General features: G+C 44.7%; 1 pseudogene; it reads right to left on the bottom strand.

The window, feature by feature from the left end:
• Nucleotides 1–4,784: 4,784 nt before the first annotated feature.
• On the bottom strand, nt 4,785–5,197 carry LOC123796046 (nucleoside diphosphate kinase D, mitochondrial pseudogene; annotated as a pseudogene).
• Between the last annotated feature and the right edge of the window lie 243 nt (nt 5,198–5,440).

The following is a 5,440-nucleotide window of genomic DNA, read 5'->3' as shown; positions in this document are numbered from 1 at the left end:
ATATAATTACTTAAGTGTTTATTAAGGCAAGTCTAAGAACTATTGTGATGTAGAATTAATGATGAATATAAATGATATTTTGTGGTTTCCATAACCATCATAATGTGACATGAGAATATCTGTGATTTCCAGTAGTGTTAAAGTCACGGTGGCCCACACTAAGGAAGCGAAGCCAAGAAATGCAGAGAGAAACCGAGTCTTGTTCACATCAGCATCACTGGAGCAGGTATGCTGGAAGAGCTGAAGTTTTGTTTTTAAGCCTTGTCCTTTTGTCGTTGTCTAGTTTGGGCTTGGGGATTAAGGCCAGCCTCATAAAGTGGATTAAGTGGTTTCTCTTATGAAAGTTTGTTTACATAATGTGGGAAGAACATTTAGGCCTAGCAGTTGTTTGCAGAATTATAGATTTTTGGTTTTATAAATTATATTTTACTATTATTCCCATATTATAAGTAATATGTGCTGTGGTAACCCATGAAATAATTAGGAATGTTTAAATGTAAAGTTAATAATTTTTTTTAAAAAAAGCTCACAGTTATTGCACTACTGCTACAGTTTGCTGCCCACATTGATAATAGAAGGAAATGCTAAATTTCAGCGAGAGCTCAGTAAAAATAAAGATGCAATGTTTTGCCTCGAAGTTCACAAACCCCAGGATTATGTGCACATCAGGAACCCCTGGAAAGCCTTTGGGATAAACCTGGGGTAAGAGGCTCAGTTCAGTGGGCAGAGCTGTTTCTCAAAAATGGCATTCATCAGTTTTCTCTTCCTTCTTTCAGTAAGGTTGACGGCTTCAGGGAATAATAATAATAATAGCCTGAGCCATAAGCACGCTTCTTCAGGAGGATACATGGGATTTGCCCACTCCACCCCCTTGACTTACTCTCCAGAATAGATCTTCAGCCTTTGGTTTTCTCCTAACAGCCATTCCTATGTCAAAGAGGAAACATTTCCTTAATAAAGGCCACCCCCAGCTGCTTCCAGAGAAAGCAAGCTTGAGTCCACAGTGAGGGCACTTTATCTTGAGGAAATTAAGTAGAGCAGAGTTAAATAGAGCCTGGAGTTGCCAGGGGCCCCTTGGCTTAGGTATGGAGAGAACAGTCCCCTTTGGTTCCAGCACCTTCTATGAGCCATGATCATAGGACTCAGTCCTCCTGAGTCCTTTGTCTCTGAAGGGGTCAGGTCTTTCCTGTTGAGTTCCCAGTGGGAGCTGCTAGCTTTGGAGTGTAGAGCACAGTTAACTCAGTCTTCCCCCCCCCCCGTGCTGCTCATAGGAGCCCTAATTCCCTTTAAATGCCTGTATTTGGCCTGCAACAGGGATTGGACTATTTCCCTGATTCGTTCATGGTCAGGCCACCCTGGAGGCCCGCCTCCCACTAGTCTGTGATCTTCCTCCAGGCTTCCTCTGTTTGCTCCGAGAATATTCTTTGGTCTTACACCCCTCAGCTGCCCTCCTTACAAGGTCCAGTAAAGGTTCCTTTCTGCCTCTGGCCTGGTCATCACAGAAGCTTACCTTGCTGTCCCACCTTCAAATTAAAAACACACACCAATGTTGTCAAAGATTCTTGGTACATGTTCATGTTTATTTATTTATTTATTTTTAAATCTTTATTCAACTTTTAAACATCACCAATAGGCACTAACAAACTTTTTTTTTTTTAAGTAATCTCTACCCCTCAACATGAGGCTCGAACTCACAAGCCCAAGATCAAGAATCACTTGATTTACTGAATGACCCAGCCAGGTGCCCCTGTTTTCATGTTTAAAGTGTTCTCAGGAAAATCTCTCTCAGTCTTTCCTTACTTTTTAAAAATACATCAGGAGTTAAGGACCTACATTTGCATTTCAATTCTGTGGCTTTGACCCCCTACTCTTGTGATCCTCCCTCTATTTAGGAAAGGGCTATCTGCCACCCAGGTCGAGCTCCTTAGAGTAAGGGAGTCCTAGGTAGGAAAGCATCATCTGAATATCTCAGGGTCTTCACTGGAGGGATTGGGAAGTGGCTGGTACAGGAAAGTGGAGGGAAAATATATCAGGAAAATGGAAGAGTAAGCCCCCTTCTCCCACACTGTCTAGACTCCATCTCTTGGAGAAGTTGTGTTCAGCTTATCTGGGACAAGAGCCATCAATGTTGGAGGTGAATTTTCGAGGCTGGGGCTCCCTGGGGAGGGTGGGGTGTTCTAATTTGAGGTGGCCAGGGGCTAGAAAGAACCAGATAAGGAGCCCTAATCCCCAAAGAGAGTCCTAATATACAAGGAGCCTAAGATACAAGGGTAGGGGGTTGGGCTTGTTCATGTTCCCAAAAGTCTCCAAAGAACAGATGCTGGAATTGAGGTGGAGGTTGCTATTCCTTTACTGACCACCTTCCCCAGCCTAAGAATTGGTAGCTGGGTATTCGTTATGTGATTGATGATTGACGGGAAGAATTAGTGAGGCCAGCAAAGCAGAATAGTTAGGATACAATAAGGAATCACAAGTCATTCATATTTATCATTTCTCCTGTTACTGACATTTTAGCTGCTCTGAGCATTTTTGAGCCAAACCAAGTGACTGGACAACAGATCTTTGCCACCACTGACTTGGCTGCAATGTAGGCTCTTACTTGGCACGGGGACCTACAACTCGCAAATGATCCAGGTTTCAGGCTCTCTCTTTGAATCCTCAGTTGGCAAAGGAATAACACTTGCCAGCATGCTCTCCATCTTCCTGCCCAAACTCTGGAGGACAGGCATCAAGCTCCAGCCTTAGAAGCAAATCTGAGTGGACTTTGCCCCTAAGGGGGAACGATGGAGACATGGCGGGTGGAGGCAGGAGACCTAGGTGGATCTGGACAGACCACATGCTAGACTAGGGGCTCTGAGAAAATTAACACCATGTTGAGTTCAAGTTTTAAATTTTTAGTATTAAGCACAATGTCTTGGCACATGACACTATACTTAGTAATTCTTTATTGGATTGAAAGGAACTATCTAATAATGATATTAGCAAATATGAACATGGATTCTGTAGGATTATGAAGCTGGGAAATAATTTTTAAATTAATTGGATTGTAATAGGATAGACAAAGAAATAGGTCCAGTAACTCTAAATGTGAATAATAAAATGAAAATGCTTCTAGAAGGTAACATAGGAGGATATCTTTATGACTTTGGGAGAGGTCAAGATTTCTTAAACAGCACACACACAAAACTAATACCCATATAAGTTAAAAGCTTCTGTTCATCCAAATGTACCATTATGAGAGTGAAAAACCAGCCACAGACAAGAAGAAAATATTTATAAAACTTATGTCTGACAAAAGCCTTATATCTACAATATGTAAAGAATTCTTACAAATCAATAAGAAAAGACATACCATTTTTTAAAAAATGGGCAATGATCTTAAATAAGCATTTTACTAAAGAAGACATCTAAATCAGTAAGCATGTGAAAAGGTGTTCACAATCATGAGTTATTAGGAAAACGCAAATTAAAACCATAAAAGGGAGGAAACTGACAAAATTGGTGATACAAAGGGATCTCTCTGTGCATTCTTGAATACATTGGTTCAACAACTTTGGAGACATTTAGTTCTGCCTATTAAAGCTGAACATGGGGCGCCTGGGTGGCTCAGCCGTTAAGCGTCTGCCTTTGGCTCAGGGCGTGATCCCAGAGTCCTGGGATCGAGCCCCACATCGGACTCCTCTGCTGGGAGCCTGCTCCTTCATCTCCCATCCCCCCTGCTTGTGTTCCCTCTCTTGCTGGCTGTCTCTCTCCGTCAAATAAATAAATAAATAAAATCTTTTACCTTCCTCTAAAAAAAAAAAAAAGAAGCTGAACATATGCATACCCTGATGTTACAGAAATGTTACCCCTAGGTGTATACCCAATAGAGAGGCATTTGTATATTAACAAAAAAAACATGAACAAGAAGATTTATAGTAGCCCTCTTTGCCTTGGCTGAAAACACCCTAAAAGTTCATATTTATTGTATATGTACATATTTACAATATACAAGTAATAAACTTATAGTGGTTACATATTATAAATTTATCTTCCACTGTAGATGAAATGCCTGGCTGGCTCAGTTGGTGGAGTATGTTAACTCTTAATCTCGGGGTTATAAGTTCGAGTCCATATTGGGTGTAGAGATTACTTAAAATCTTACAAAAAAACATTTGTTATATACGATAAAATACTGTACAGTAATGAAAAAAAAATGCCCCTACATTGTTGTTGTTTATGTGTGAGTGTCAGAGGGAGATCAAGGGTAAGCTTTATTTATACTCTCCAGTTCTTACAACTTTGCATAAAGTCCTCATCCCTACCTCAGAGATGGCAGAAACTTTAATAAGAGATCCACTCCCATAAACAATACAGTGAATTTAATGTCTCCCCGCTTGGGAGCGGAAGTTACACTGCACAGTCTTGGAGACACCCCAAAGTTTGTCTGGCACTTCGGTACAGAAAAGTTTTGGTGGGGCGCCTGGGTTGCTCAATCAGTTAAGCGTCTTTGGCTCAGGTCATGATCCCGCGGTCCTGGGATCCAGCCCCACATCAGGCTCCCCGCTCAGCAGGGACTCTGCTTCTCCCTCTCCCTCCTCCTGCTGCTCCCTTTGCTTGTGCTCTCTCTCTAATAAACAAATAAAATCTTTAAAAAAAAAAGGAAAAGCTTTGGTCCCATCTCTTGCTGGCCTGGGATACTAAGAGGCACTTAAAGTTGGTTGCTCAACCCCTTTGGGCTGGGGTGAGGCAGAAGGTGGACAGGGAGGTGGTCTGGGACAGATGGACGGACCATGCGTGTGGACTCAAGTCCTTGTCGATAGAGGTAGTTGATCCTGGGTGGCTGCTGGGGCCAAGGGCAGCCTGAGGGCCCAGGCTGGGTGAATGCTGCCCTGGTGGGTTTCGTCTGCCCAGTGCACCAGCTCACTGTTCTGGAACCGTAGCTGGATCTCTCCTGAGCCCCCTCCATGGAGTCGCAGGCGTGGACGATGTTCCTGCCGACGCGGATTCTGATGTGCCCCGACGGTGCTGGGGCCAGCCTCAGCTGAGTCGGTGTGTCCTGTCATGGCCCTTGAGGAGCAGACCGCATTGGGGCCTTCCCAGACCACGGCGGCCCTGCGGCCGGAGCTCATGCAGCCAATGAGGGCCGGGTAGCCGGGCTTCCTCTGCAGGTCAGGGTGGTGCTGGGCGAGGCCTGTGGGGCCTGGACCATCTCCATCCCCGCCAGCTTGAAGCTCCTCCAAAGCGGTGGATCCCATTCCCCATGAGCCACCGCTGCACCCCCTCTGGCTTCCCTGCAACTAGGGTCCGCTCCCGCGTCCTGGAGGACCCTCTTGAGTTGGGGTGTGCGAGCAGGCTCCGGCCGTGACCTGCAGGCCACTCAGCAGGCCCTGTGGCTCGCCGCGCACCAAGAAGCCACCGTGTCCCTGGCCTGCGGGCTGTGGGCTGCGTGCAGAATGCT

Source organism: Ursus americanus, chromosome 6 (genome assembly GCF_024610735.1).
Source record: "Ursus americanus isolate L20-20 chromosome 6, mUrsAme1.1.p, whole genome shotgun sequence".
Taxonomy (NCBI): Eukaryota; Metazoa; Chordata; class Mammalia; order Carnivora; family Ursidae; genus Ursus; species Ursus americanus.
This window is presented reverse-complemented; position numbering and strand designations above follow the sequence as displayed.